The following is a 15,851-nucleotide window of genomic DNA, read 5'->3' on the forward strand; positions in this document are numbered from 1 at the left end:
TTTTCTACATGCGCTTCAATTTCACAGTAAGAGTGGCATAAAACACCCAAACACAGAAGACAGCGTCCATGCAAGATAGCTAACTCTTTGATATAATAATGCGTACAATTCAAAATGATTACCCTACATTATATCTAGGGCTTCCTGCAACTACAAAGTGGTGGTTAGGGGACGCATGAGCCCCTAGTATTAACATCTAGAAAGCAGCCACTACCTTCTACGTGTGTTCTCTGTGCTTTTCCTTCAATTTCTTTTTTTTGTTTTGAGTTTCTGGCTGGGGCTGGGTTTGAACCCACCACCTCCGGCATATGGGGCCAGCGCCCCACTCCTATGAACCACAGGTGCCGCCCTCCTTCAATTTCTCTATCAACGCTGTTGTTGTTGCTGTTTCTTAGCAAAACTGGTAAAAACAAAATTGTAATCATTGAATATAGCCCTCTGACAACTAAAACGTTTAAAGCCTTCAGTCTTCTGGGGGTGAAGAAAGTACTGGGCAACATTTAGAACTCTGATTAACCAACAAGGTGGCCACACGTTTTCCTGGCCTGAAGACTGCTAGAGATCATCACAGGAGGTCTGACTTAAGTTTGTTCACATCAGTCTAGAACATAAGAAAATTCTGGTTCTGGACTGATGTGAATAGTCCAATAGGTTCCATCTGATTCCATTCTATTCATCGAACACCCTCCAGGATTGAACAATGTGGCATCAATGACAGCACCTGGTCTTGGGTCATGACTTCCACTCTCACAAGTGACATCCTTTGCAGTCACACCATCTTTCGTGTAGAATGGTCCCTCACTGCTGGGGCAAGCTCACTTACCAGCATTTCCAGGGTTTGTTCTGGAGGACTGATTACTCGGCTCTCTGGGAAATCCAGAGTACGTAAGTGCCAACGGTCAGAATTCCTACGTCCCATATGATGCTCCATTTGGGAAAATTGCATTTAAAAACTCTTTCTTCCTGGAAATTCTGGTGTGGGCAGCCTTGGTGAGAAGGCTTCATGAAATTCTTACAAGAATAAAAGAAGCTTTGAACTGAGTCACATCCACTGTCATCTCCAACAAGCTTCAACAGCGGGACCAGCACTTTCATCAAGCGGATGGTTCCACACGTCTTAAAACGAAACATCTCTTGCAGACAAAGTGCGACTCGTACTGAGTACATAAGCTTCCTGCTTGCCAGTGTTGGTCAAACTCATGATTGAACATTGCACAGCCTTCAAAGCTATGTTCCACTCAGATCTCAGGATAGTGAGAAGGTCCCCAGATCCTTGGCTTGTGCCGGGACCTGCCTGGAGAACCAAACCTCCAGCGGCTTCTCTGTCCCTCGCGGACACCAGCAACCACAGAAAATCAACTAAATGAAACCTCTCCTGACGCCGAATTGTCCAGCCGTGTAACTAAAGTTCAGGTTCCTTTTCTTGCTATAATTTTATATTAACTTATTTTAAAAGAAAGAGGGCTAACAAAAAATTCCCAGCTTCTTTTTGTGAGTGAAAGTTGACCATGAGTCTGTTGGAAATAGAGGCGGATACAGTCCAGGCTCTTGCAGTCCGCTGTTTCCCCTGAGACACTGAACGTAAATGAATGAGCGGAGCAGAGTGAGCACTAGCTGATGTCACCAGCCATACTGGGTAAGCCTGGTTAAGTTTTTCTTAATCAGACATTGAGTTATTTAGCAAACCATGACGGAAAGGCAGGAGAGAGACGAGGTAGGAATAAGTCTTCATTCAGCCATATCATGAATGACACCACGATTCTCATCACAGTTGCTCTTTTCCTGACACATGTTTTGGAAAAAAAGAAAGAAGGGAAGAGAGTGAGGGTTTCCAAATTTGCGGGGTTTTCATTATGTCAGTCTCTCCCCCAGCATTGGCTGCATGGGCTTCATATGACCTTTGAAGGTGCCTACACTTGGATAACAAGTTTTGAATGAGGTGTCACATTCCCAGTGTGCACTGGGCACGGCAAATTATGTAGCCCTAAACATATACTTAATATTCACCTACGGGTATAAATGAGTCTGTGGATTAGGTAGGTTTGGGGAGGAGCTAATTCTCTCTCTCACTTCCCTATCACCACAATCTCTTCATAGCTTAAGAAATAAAAATAAGAGATCACACAGGCCTTTGGTAGAATTGAGCTCCATAACCATTAGCCTGTCCGGCCTGGACTGAGTGAGATGAGAGTCAATACAATCATCTTAGGTTAGACAATGACCTTGTGAAGCAGGATGTCCTGGGAGGGCTAAATGCTGTAACTAGGTAACAAAATACCATTCAGCACAGGACAGGGAGGAAGCTTCTTGATCAACATGTGTAAGCAGCTCCACCCGCCCAGCTGTCTCTCCGGGTTCATGATTTTCTGTGTTGTTTGAACAGAGCTCACGTAGCTCTGGGCGGTGCCAGTGAGTCAGCTGGGCCCATTTGTACTGGGAGTTTTGTTATGGGTGAAAGTTAAAATGTTAACTTGTTTCTATTTTGTCAAAATTTGTAACAAGGAGTTGTTGACTCATGAGGACAAAAAAAAAAAAAAAGGTATATTAGTAGTTTTAGTAGTCAGACCTGAATCAAGTGCTTTGAAGCTACTCAAAATGTTGAGAGTTAAGAAAGTCATTTGGACTTGGTGTGATGTGTGATTTCTTCAACACAGACCAGCCACGTTGGCAGCGCCTGGGAGCTAGAGATGCAGGTATCAGACCCCCTCCCACCCAGGATCTGCTGAATAAGTAGCTACAGTTAAACAAGATCCACAGGTGATATGCGCCCATATTACAGTTTGAGATGTGCCCTAATCTGTGCTGAGCAGCTGGTTGTCTTGGTGGTGCGGCGGTGGAAGGAGGGAGAGCAAAATGCTACCTGTTCACAGCTGGGTCAACTTAATGCCAGAGACCTTTTGAAGAGGTATGGGAATGCAAGACTTCTCCAAGCGTGGCCCCCAAACCAGCAGTGGCAGCAGCGCTGCTATTTTTTAGTGTGAGCCTTGTAGAGTAGTTAATGTGCCATTCATTCATTCATTTACAAATATGTGTAAATTAGCGTGTACTAGGTCCTCTCATTGAAGGCACTGGGAATACGGTAGTAAAACAAACCAGTTTCTGTCCTGGTGGAACTTAAGTTCAGGTAGAGGTGAAGAGAGAGTGTCAGAGGACATGAAGGGTGCAGGGGGTGGAGAGGCCCTTGTATACTGAGTGATGAAGATAGGCCTCCCTGTAAGAGCAATATTTGAATGGAAACAGGAAGGAAGGAGCTATATATATATATATAGCAGTCTAGGTGCAAAGGTCTGGGGGTGTGAGTATGGGTGGAGCAGCGGGGCTCGTGCTGGTGCCGAGGGACAAGGAGAACAGTCAGTAAGGTCAGAGGTGCCGAGATAAACGGCAGGGGCTGCAGACATCATCATCCTGCAAGGCTTTTGCTGTGTGTGAGGTGGGAAGCTCACTGGTCTTTGTCCATGGAGTCATTCCCTACATCTATAAAAAGAGACATATAGACCACGCGTTATAAATAACAGATTTTAAGTGAGGAGTACACAACTTTTATTTATTTTTTTTTATTAAATCATAACTGTATACATTGATATGATCATGGGGCATCATACACTCGCTTCATAGACCATTTGACACATTTTTATCACAGTGGTTAACATAGCCTTTCCGGCGTTATCTCAGTTACTGTGCCAAAACCTTTACATTCTACATCTACCAAGTTTTGCAAATACCCCTGTAAGATGCATCACAGGTGTGATCCCACCGATCCCCCTCCCTCTACCCACCCCCCCTTCCCACTTCCCCCTATTGTTAAGTTGTAACTGGGTTATAGCTTTCATGTGAGAGCCCCAAATTAGTTTCATAGTAGGGCTGAATACATTGGGTACTTTTCTTACATTCTTGAGATACTTTACTAAGAAGAATAAGTACACCACTTTTAAATGTTATCTTTTTTCTTAATCATTGAGAGAAGAAAGTAGTATCCGTGGCAAAACATGCGCATGTGCGCGCAAACATGTCCATAAAGAATGCAGAGAAATGGAAATAAAAGCTAAAGAACAGAGTAGTAATAATTCAGAGTGAGATCCCTGACTCTGCGGGTTGGAAGCTCAGGAGTCTAGTCACCCAGCCGGGGTCTGAGCAGCTCGACTTGCCTTCCATTCATGCACCCACCCGACCCAATCCTTAGGAATTTGGGGGGCCTGGTGCCATCCTGGTCCAGACGAGTAGTCTGTTGTCACCTGGAGCATGAAGAGACTGGATGGAGAGGCTAGCTGAGGGTTTGCAGCAAACATTAATGGGAACACGGCGCTGAAGTGAGCATAGGCAGAGAACAGAAGAGATAAGAGTCTTGCACAACAGACGCCATCTGGCAGATGCGGTGTTCTTGTCACCAGAGATTGTTATTTGGTACTGAAGTTAATTTTCACATTCCTTAGAGAGACACCTTTCAAGCCTTCACCCTTATTCATGATCACCAAATGATTTTCTGATATCTAATTTAATTTTTAGGCATAGTGATCCTGAGACTAAGGTGCAGTAGATAATAGTCAAACAGCAACACAACTTCTAGTGCAAATGAAGAGGGTGTCTTGTTCACTGGGTTTATAAGGCTCCATTCACTTAGCTCCTGACCAACCTTGAGTAGACCAATACAATCAAAATTTAAACCTTGAAGTTGGAGGGCTGGACCTTTGCCAACAAGTATTTAATATTCATTGAACAAGTAAGCATCTAAGGTGACTCTAAGACGACTCATCTGAAAGTATTCTGTCCATCTTACCTGTTGTATGAATATGACACTTACATCCACGTAAGGAAACAGTACAGTAGGATCCAATAGTGTGTCCCATGAAATGGGCTCAAGCTTCCAAAACTTCAATAAAGGGCTCTACGGGGAACTTAGGGAATGCAGGGTGTAACCCAGACACACAGTCGATGTTTATTAAGCGAATGAGTGAATGTGATGTGTCCAGTATCTGTTCTTTTTGCATTTTTAATTCTTCCTGTTTTTATGGTGTCCACTACCAATTAAAATGTATCTTGCTATGTTCTTTAATTTAAACAAGAAATCCGATAGCAAGTTTCTGTAGGTAAATGAACATAAAAGAATCATTCTTGTCATCTTTGTTCAGGGAAAGAACATAGGATCTAGGGTCAAGAGATGTAGGATAACGGTTACCGTGACAAGAAAGAAATCATTTGGATCTTAAAGTCTTGAGATCATTGAGGGTTAGGACTTTAATAATAATATTCATTTAGCCCTTGCTCCCTCTGCTGGAGGAGCGGCTTTCTGCTTTGCTCTTGTTTTGGAGACATTGTGTAGGGTTGGGGTTCATTTGTTGGTTCTTCCTTCCTTCCTATTCAAGAGCAACCTTTCAGCCAGTAATTCTCATCCTTCAACTGCTTTTCAGAATCTTCCGGGGGAATAATACAGTTGAAGAACGAAATTCTGGCAGTTGGAAATTGTCTACGGCGTCTCCAGATCTGAAAAACCAGAAGCCGTGATCGATTCTTTGTATTTTTAACCTAAATGCTTTTGCCTTTAATCACCGTGGGGGTTTTAAGGAATGTATCCAATATTGGATTAGCTCAGGGAATGAGCACCTGTATTTGTTCCTCACTTGACCTTTTTTTCTTTCTTTCCTTTTTCTTTTGAGACAGTGTCTCACTCTGTTGCCCTGGGTCGAGTGCCATGGCATCATATCTCACAGCAACCTCAAATTCTTGGGCTCAAGTGATCCTCTTGCCTCAGCTTCCCAAGTAGCTGGGGTTACAGGTGCCCACCTGGCTAGTTTTTTCTATTTTAAGTACAGACAGGGTCTCGCTCTTGCTCAGACTGGTCTCAACTCCTGACCTCAGATGTTAGGCGATCTAGCCACCTCAGCCTCCCAGAGTGCTAGGAGTACCAGTGTGAGCCACCATGCCCAGCTCACTAGACATTTCAGAACAGTCCACTTAGAATTTTCCTTCAAAGTCCTGGCTGATTTTTAAAAGCCAATTGTGTGGCTGGTGTGCTGTCCTATCCTTCTTTCCTTGTTGTTTTACTTCAAACTCTTTCTATGGCTCTTATATTTGTGACCCCTGTAGCTGACACTTCACTGAAAAACAGGCCACTGTAGCCACGAAACCCAGTTCCACATGATTTTATTGCAAAACTCAGATGTGTGAGTGAGTCCACATATTCTTTTGCTTAGCATTCCTGCCTTTTATTTGTTTTTGCATCCCAGACCCTCCCACTTTCAAATCAGAAGTCCCTGTCCTCTTAACAATTGGTTCTTGACACTCTCTGTGTCTATCCTGGCTCCAAGCCTTAGTCGCTTCCGGTCTGCACAGCAGAGTCACCATGCCGTGACAGTCTATGGGGGTTTCATTCCACCAGTTAGCAAACATTTCTGTTCTGAAGAACTGGAAGGAGACAACAATGAGACCATGATTTTAAAAATACTTTCTTGAAGCTTCTTTATTAGGATACTGGTGCTAAAAATTTTTTAAAAAGTTTGTTCATCAAATGTATCAGAATTGCCTAAATGACAAAAATATACTTTAAAATTCTACCTCTACTTTCAGCAGGCAGAAGAATTCAGAGAAGACTGGGAAAATTGTGAGGCAAGAGACGTTGTGTCCTATATTCCAGCCTCCAATCATGTGTCCACCAGTCAAGAAGGGCAGCCTGTCCCCAGCCTCACACCTTGGGCCTCTCCTGTGTATCTTTGCCAGTTGTTGAAGGGCTAATGAGATGCAGGTCGAACCATATGAAATTGCCATTTTTGTGAGTCAAAACAGTAGAATGTCGGCAATTTCATAGGGTGCAAAATCTATTTTGAGCAACATTCTTGGCCAGCATTCTATTTCAAATGAGGAATAAAGTTGGTTGTTCATTGTTACAGGAATTTATGTTCACTGAAGTGTTGTAGAAGGGTGTAGTCTTAAAAAATGTGTTAGTGGGGAAGGAGATCTAAGGTAGATAAGTGAAAACCTGGGGATCCCGTTTGGTGGTTGTTCTTTGCTCCTGTGCATATAATACAAGCCGCTTAAATTTCAAATTTGGGTATGAATTATGAATGTTTGATACTCCTTCGCAAGACTATGTACCCTGTTTTCCCAAAAATAAGACAGTGTTTTATTTTAAGGTGTGCTCCCAAAGATGCGCTAGGTCTTATTTTCAGGGGACGTCTTACCTTTCCTGTAAGTAGGTCTTATTTTCGGAGGATGTCTTATTTTCGGGAAAACGGTAGTTATTGATCTTTGTCTAACCCGAGCCTCTGTCAGGAAAAAGGATATTGAGTTCAGGTTTTTGTTGCCTCTGCAGCCGGCAGGGGGAGCTCTTGCTCTTTATATCTAGAGAAGCTTAAGCAACCCGGTCCCAGGTTCCCAGGAAACTGCTTTGTGAATCACCTCCCTATTTCCTTCAAAGAACAGCATTACTGTTTGGTGAGCAACAGTTGACAATCATCTTGAAAAACATTTCGGAAACTGTACAGTTTAAATGAAAAAACATATCCTTTATCTTATTTTTAATTTTGGCCGCAAGTGTGAAGTAGGGGGAAGCAGATACTTTTCAGCCTTTAAAGTGTTGCAACAACCTAAATGCCCATCAACCCAAGAATGGGCTAACTGTGATATATGTATACCATAGAATACTATTCAGCCATAAAAAAGATGGAGACTTCATATCTTTTCTATGAACGTGGGTGAAGTCGAAACACATTCTTCTTAGTAAAGTATCACAGGAACGGAAAAGCAAGCATCCAATGTACTCAATATGAAGCTAGCAGATGATCTAATAGACACCCACATAAGAGAAAAACTCAATCCAATTCAAGTTGGGAGGAGGGTCACAGAAAGAGGGGGGAGAGAGGAGGAGGGAGGGGGCTTGTGTGCTCCCACTTAATGAACACAGTGTAAGGGTATATGACACGCCTCTTGGGGGCAGGACACAACTACATGAGGGACTCTACCTAACAAATGCAAATTGTAACCTAGTTGTTTGTACCCTCACATTACCCTGAAATTAAAAAAAAGAAGTATTAGACTAACCCTCAACTCTATAGGTGTTTTTCCTATGTTTGCGTTCAGTAGTGTCTCACAGAGATTTAATAGCCGGTTCCCTTTCGTTGGCGGAGATATTGATCAAGATAGACCTAACTGTTTCTGCTGTAATTTCAATTTATTTTCTTTTGCTCTGATATCTATAGTAGGGGTTGGATTTTTTTTTTTTTCTATAGGGACCTCATGGTAAGTATTTTTGGCTGTGTGAGCCAGAGAGACTTCTGTTGCAACTACTCAACTCTGCTGTCCTTGAACAAGAGCAACTCTAGAGAATAGGCAAACAGATATCTTCTTGTTACAGGTTACATTGATTGCTTGTGTTAGATAAAGACCCTCTTACGTGTGACGGTGTCTTAAACGTTGTAACCCTGACATAAAGACGTCTATGGAGAGTCAGGAAACAGTTAATACCTTCCATGTATCTGTTATTTTATATTCTTTTTAAACTCAAACTCTTTTCCATTTAAGAAGAAAGTGATCAAATCTGCAAGTCCCTCTGGTCCAGCTCCTTTCTGGATGCCTGGCCCTCCTTACAGCTTTCTCCACGAGCGTCACTGTCCTCTGCTTGGAAAGCTCCCGCTTTCTTGTCTTCCCTGTAACAAAAGCTGTGGCCCCACAGAGCAGAAAGGATGATGAAAGTCCATACACGTTTTGAAGTAGCCATCACAGCAATCTAGAAATCAAGTTGGCTGAAATAGTGACCTTTTAATCTTTTCATTCATCACGCTGCTTAATCCATATTTTAGAAGAAAGATACCACGGTTTATAAAATAACAGGCACTGACTGGCCTGAAATAGCCCAGGAAAATCTGGTTGAAGATTTTTCTAGGAGTTGATCCAAGAACATTTTTCTTTTGCCTTTTGATCTATTGAAAGATCCTGGATGCCTAAGGACAGAAATGCCAGCGTGGAAATAAACTCTGACAAGTCTCTTGTGAGGGGAGCCAGCACTTCAAGAAGGGGTAACTGTAAGGGGAGGAACTGTAAGGCCTTTGTCCACTGCCTGCCCCTTTCAAAGGCTTCTTTCTGCTGGGCTTTTTCTCTGAGAGGATTTGGTTTCTTCCAAGTTTGAGTGGCTTTGGAGGAGACAGATAAGATTGCTGCCTGCACGCTTGGTCTCTCTTTAGCCTATTTTTTTTTTTTGATGGTGTCACTTTTTCCTTTCCATATATATTTATTTCTTTATTAAATCATAACTGTGTACATTAATGCATTTATGGGGTACCATATGATGATTTGCTATACAATGTAGAATGCTTACATCTAACTGATTAACGTAACAGTCTCCTTGCTTACTTGTTGTGGCAAAAACATTCATACTCTATTCTTAATAGTGTAAAAATGTATCATTGCATGACTTCACCTTCTTCTCTTCACTTTTGGTATCAGGAGGTTTCTTTCTCTTTTTCCTCCCCCAGAAGAACCATTTAGCGGGGCTGACTATGGAGGAGAGGAAGTGAGAAGGGACTGGGTGGAGGAGGAGCTCTAGAGGTAGAAGACCCGACCTTTGTCCCTCCTATAGTGAAATGATTTTATATAAGTGTCAGACTTTCTGGCATTTGGCACCTTCAAGTATAGCAGAGACCACTTAACGAGTTTTATTCTAGAGGATTATTGGAGTTGTGTATGAATTCTCCTTTTTGCACATTTTCAGTGGGGCAAAGTAGGGAGGATCAGATTCAAGGACTCTGGAATTGGCTCAAAGCCTTGAACTCCCAGCCCTGGACCCCACCCCTTCGTTTCCCCACCACAGGAGTCAGGATCCTGTGGGTCCCTCTTGTCCAGCCTTCCCAGCATCACACCCCTGGGATGGGTCTCTGGCTTGCCCAGGCCTGAGCTCCCAGCTTCCCTTGGCCACTTGCCTAAAGCGTCAGGGGTGTCTTTCTGGGGGATGTGGTTTTAACCCTGTTTCCGCCATAAAACATGTAGCAGGCAGATGCTTGTCACAGAGGACTTATTTCCACCTTCTGTTTCAGGTGATGGGGCAGAGGACTGACCTGGAAATTGGTTATTCTGAGGCAGCCCTAGTGTGGTCTGAGACACAACTGGGATCTTGGTCACCTTGACCTCCAGATGGCTGAGAAGCAGTGTAGGTCGGGTGCAAGAGACAAGACTTGAGTACTGTCATCTCCTTCCTTAGGCCCAGTTGACCTTTGGTGCGTCCACACGTGGGGTGGGGAGACAGGAGAGAGGCAGAGGTAATGTCTTGCCTCCTATAGAGAGATCCCTCCAGCCGCGTACCTTGTAGCGAGGAGAGTGAGTGAGAAATGTAAAAAGCCTAGTTCCCACAATAAGACCTCTTCCCATTGGCTCAGCCTCCTACTCACGGATACTACCACCATCCCCGGGGCTGCCAACTACAAGTATGTACCCCAACCCCAACTCTTAGCACTGTAGCCAAGGGTAGTTTATAAACTTTGGGGTGGCTGTTATGTTCATGTAGTAGGTATAAGTTTGTCCTTTCTTTGACTAACTGAAAAGTAAATGCATTATATTTTCTATGGCTCCCCCACACATTTATACTAATGAATTTTTTTGAATTCTCCCTTTTTCCATCTACTAGCTGATTATTATTTTCGGGGACACTAATAACAGCCCAGATGTGATGTTTACAAAGCCACACATTAAGGCAGCTTGCATTGCAAACCTGCCATTCAGGTAATGACTGCCACCCTCTGGGAAAACAAACTGAGGCCTCCCTGGGAAGGCCATGGATACTTAAGGAGGGTGTGAGGCCAGTCACAGGCGTTGACTGGGTGGAACTGGGCAAAAGAGTCGTGGTGGCTTTATGAAGTTTTTGTTGAGTGTGAGAGAAAATTTGAAGGGGGCGGGAAGAGTTTTACCAAAGAGACAAGTTTTCTTTTTGTCTGCCTCAAATCAATTTCCACATCATAATACAAGCAAAGGGAGTAATCACTAGGATTACTTACTGTGATTATGGGCGACAGGAATGGCAGCTGGGCAAAGGGACTCTTGTATATTTTAATTTCCTTCTCTGAAGTTCTAACTTCCTTATTTCATCTTCTTCATCATGACTGGCACCATGGCAGGCATGAAGTAGGTGCTCAATATTGATTTCTGTGTCAGTTCTTTATTCCAATTCCATCCATTCCACGGTGAATTCATTCCAATATGAGTTTTAAAAATTGTTTCAGGTTCGTTGAGGGTACAAAGAATTAGGTTACACTGTTTGCATTTCTTAGGTAAAGTCCCTCTTATAATTGTGTCCCACTCCAAGGGGTGTGTCATACCCTGTAACCCCAGCCCCTGCCTCCTCTCCTCTCCCCTACCTCGTTCCCCTGTACCTCACCTTGGATTGATTTGAGTTTTTCTCTTACGTGGGGGTATATTAGATTGTCTGCTGGCTTCATATTAGAATTGAGAACATTGGATTTATGCTTCTCCATTCTTGTAATATTTTACTAAGAAAAATGTGTTCCAACTCTATCCAGGTTAATACAAAAGATATAAAGTCTCCATCTTTTTTAGTGGCTGAATAGTATTCCATGGTGTACATATACCACAATTTGTTAATCCATTCCAGGGTTGGTGGGCATTTAGGTTGTTTCCACATTTTGGTGATTATAAATTGAGCTGCGATAAACAGTCTGGTGCAAATGTCCTTATGGTAGAAAGATTTTTTTTCTTCTGCATAAATGTCTAGTAACGGGATTGCAGGATCAAATGGGAGGTTTAATTTGAGTTTTTTGAGGATTCTCCATATTTCCCTCCAAAAAGGCTATATTAGTTTGTAGTCCCACTAATATGAATTTTTTGAAAACAAAGAATAACGACATCAAAAGCCACAGAGCAGGACTCTTCTCAGTCAGAGTTATTGTCTTTTTTCTTAAAGCTTCAGCCATTGTTTGGTTCACCAAATTAAAAAAACTGTCCCTGAAGAGAATTTAGGAAGATTTTTACCAGTGAATACTCATATGTAAACAGAGGTGTACTTTTCAGTGCTGTGTTAACCAACACCATAGATGACCTTGGATAGGGGTTTTCATCCTATCCAATGGATCTGATTTGCTGTGAACTTCTCAAGTTATGAGAAGTTCAGGAATAATTTGGGACGAGAAGACTTAATTTCCGGAGTTCATTTGTGTCTTCTGCTTTTGGTGGAACCTCAGAAACACCTTCCTTCAAGGCCTACCTTAATTAGTGGTCTTTTAGGCTTAGCTTGCCTCGAGCATGACTGTGCAAAGGGGGTTTTAATTAATGATGTCATCTTTCCTGCTGTGTTGTTTGTCTGGGTCGATCCATACTGAATCTGTCGAGACTGGCTTATTGGTGTGACATTCATTGTGGGGGTCGAAGCAAGTGGCTGATGGATTGAAGTCATCTATGGTCTTACTACTCAGTGTGGTCCACAGATCTGCAGACTCCACATAGACTGGGAGCTTGTCAGAGACTCAGAATCTTGGGCCCCAATCCACAGCAACTAGAGCAGAATCTGCATGTTAACAGGATCCCCAGGTTATGTGTTTACCCGCAAACATTATGCAATGCTTTACGCAATGCTTCAGACTGGGTGGTGACCAGAAACTATTGCTTCCTACGATGTTGGGGATGATATGTGAAAATCTTCTTCATGAGTTTTTGTGTTAAGACTTGAGAGAAAATATTTCCAGCTGATGACTTCCATATTACTTGGTATAATTGTGGCCAGTCCATTATGACTACCCTCTCTTAGACCTTTTTTTCATTCATGTTTTCTGAGTGTGTGGGGAGAAATGATATTTGACAGAAACTAGGACTATAGGATCTAACTGGACAGACATTTCAGGTGTGAGATTCCCCGGGTTTGGAACTCACTGAGCTCTCAGGGAAGCAATCAGCTTCCCTGTTGCTGATCGGTATAGTTTTGGGCGAAGGTAGTTGCAAATTAAGAGAACACCTCTGTGTACAGAGGACGGAATACTTCAAGGTTTGGGTAATGAAAAGGTAGCTCTTGGTCATGAACACCTGTCCTCTGGTCCTGAGTGTCATGTATATTGTTTTAGTACCACGTAAGTGATGTCAAACCACTAATTGCCCCTGAAAAATATGAGTTCTGATTTCAAAATAGAAAATTCAGATTATTCTATCACCTTAGATAAAAACCATCAGTAAGTGCTCATCAAACTGTGTTGCCCATGTTCACATTTAGGTGACTTTAGCAACCATTCGTGACTTGTGTGACATGAAGAGTGAGTACATTGGGTACAAATTTTGGTTCCACCCCGTCAGCGTACTCCATCTGAGCCTCGGTTTCCTCCTGTGTAAAGTGAGGATCATAACACCCTGTAGGGTGGTGACAAATGTTAAGTGAGATCATGACTGTAAAGCTCAGTCAAGGATAGTTGTTATTTAAGAAATATTTTCTGGTATGTCCCATGTGTAAGTGTTCTGTTGTGTATGTGTGCCTTGGAATTAGCATTGCAGCTTTTATTAGATGACTCATAGTTTTATTAAATGAGTTCTCATTTAAAATTCAAAGAGAAGTTTTGGTTGTGTAGGCCAATCCAGAAACTGGAATGATTTGTTCTCTCTCTCTCTCACACACACACACACACAAACACATGCGCGTGCACCGTTCTCAAGTAAAACTTCTAAGTATCATTCAGTAATCAGAGTGTTAAATATGTCAGAGGCACCATCTTTTCCTTTTTTGCATGACCTCACTGAAAATACATTTTAGAAACTCTCTAATCCTCTTCAGAGGTGACATGTAGATGTCGTAACAGATTAAATGAGATGGGGGATGAGTCATAGGTATGCAGTAAGTTGGAAAATCAATATTGTTACGATTCACAAACAACCCGCAGAACACTTCAGAGGATATGTCAACACCAAAAATCTTCAACGTACGATGGATGAAAGGCTATGTAAGGGCGTAGTATTTGAAGTACAGCATTGTGAAGAATCGTGCCTAGTTGAGTGAATTATATTCAAGGGTCTTACAACTTATGAACTCAAACATGATTCACTGGGGGCTATGTCATAATCATGAACATCTTAATCCTTAAATGCCTCATACTTTCTTGGTGAAGGAGAACATTGCTGACCTACGTTGAAAACAGGTCACCTTTCAGTGAAATTCTGGATCTGTGTGATACTGGAAGCATAAATATTTATAGAGAAATTGTTAATGTCCCTGGAATGAGGAACTAAAAGATGGATCAAAAGGAATCGAAACTCGGAGATAAGAAGGAGAAGAATTTATTGGGCCATCCTGCCACACTCCAGTGAGGAGCAGGGACTGTTCCCCTCTCTGGGCTAGAGCTGCGCTACTTGATCCCCATTTGTACTGGGTCAGAGAGGACAGCTGGTGCTTTGGGGAAGACACTCCTCCTCAAACTGTGCTTTCCATTAAACTCCACACCAATCAACGATTAACAACGCAGAAGGAGACTTCTGGCTTTTCTGTAGTTCATGTACTTAGAATTATTATTTTCAATTTGGTATGAATTTTTAAAAGGATATGGTGCTTTCTTTAATTTCACATGTCAGAGATGTTGGAATGAACAGGATAAGACCTGAGTCCCCGGAGGGCTTGGCTGACTTTTCATGTCTCAAACAAGAAGGTTCAATCAATTGATTTCTATGTTTTCATCTAATGCTAATATCTTTTGATTTGAACTTACATGTAACGCCTTGATTTAACTATCAAAGAAATATAAAATTTGCATTTGGGAAATATTAAAGCAGTTCAATATTTTTTAAGGAAAAAAATCGCTTGTGTGCTTCCTTAATTAATTTTTTAGGCTGGGTGCGTTGGCTCATGCCTATAATCCTAGCATTCTGGGAGATAGAGGCAGGAGAATTGCTTGAGTTCAGGGGTTCAAGATCAGCTTGAGCCAGAGTGAGACTCCATCCTTACTAAAAATAGAAAAAATTAGCTGGGTGTGTTGGTGCACGCCTGTAGTCCCAGCTACTTGGGAGGCTGAGGCAAGAGGATCACTTCAGCCCAGGAATTTGAGGTTGCAGTGAACTATGATGATGCCACTGCACTCTAGCCTGGGTGACACAGAGAGATACTACCTCTCTCTCTCTCTCTCTTTTAGTTACTTGGATTAGAGATGTTTTCCTGATGAGTCTATTATTTGCATATGTTACTATTTTACTTGGCTGAGAAAAAAAATCTAAGAGGTAAAGGAAATGAGGAGGCTAAAATTAATGCCGCAAGCTTTCATCACAGACACTTATTACAGGAGCCTAACCCTTTGGCAAAAGAGCACAGGAAGAGATTGAGGTGGAAGTATGTTTGCAGAGGTTTGTGAAATACTTTTCAAAGTGAAGTAGTCATCTTACTTCCGAGTTTTTATTCAGCTGGATTTCCTGAAAGCAGTTCTCTACAATTCTATGAAATGAAACTCTAATCGCAAGCACTTGGGAGTGACATGAAGGAGGTTCTTATTTTTCTACTAGTTGGCATTAATTCCTATGGCAAGTATTAAAATGTTAGTAACATGGGGAAACGAAACCGCTCAAACAGTAGGTTCTCCAACTTGGCTGAATTTCGTAGTTACTTGGAAATCTTTAAAATATAGCACTGCCTGGGTCCCAGCCTTCAAAACTCTCGATTCAATTGGTCCAGAATGTGGCCAGGGCTTTAGAACTTTCCTATCTCCCCAGATGATCCCGAGGGGAGCCAAGTTTAAGAACCCTCCACACTAAAAAAACTTGCTTGGATCCCTTCCTCTTACCCCCCCTTTGCTGCTATAGTTCAAGTCCTTGATCCCTTCTTGGCTTTAAGACTCCCCAGTTCACTCCCCATCCACCATATAGTTGCTACATTCCTTAATAATGAATTTTTATAGTTTAGA

At 42.3% G+C, this 15,851-nt stretch overlaps 1 pseudogene; it reads right to left on the minus strand.

Annotated features, from left to right (window-relative positions):
• Window positions 1–366: 366 nt before the first annotated feature.
• LOC128571113 (S-adenosylmethionine decarboxylase proenzyme-like) lies at window positions 367–1,631 on the minus strand (annotated as a pseudogene).
• Window positions 1,632–15,851: the final 14,220 nt, after the last annotated feature.

Source organism: Nycticebus coucang, chromosome 18, assembly GCF_027406575.1.
Source record: "Nycticebus coucang isolate mNycCou1 chromosome 18, mNycCou1.pri, whole genome shotgun sequence".
Lineage (NCBI taxonomy): Eukaryota > Metazoa > Chordata > Mammalia > Primates > Lorisidae > Nycticebus > Nycticebus coucang.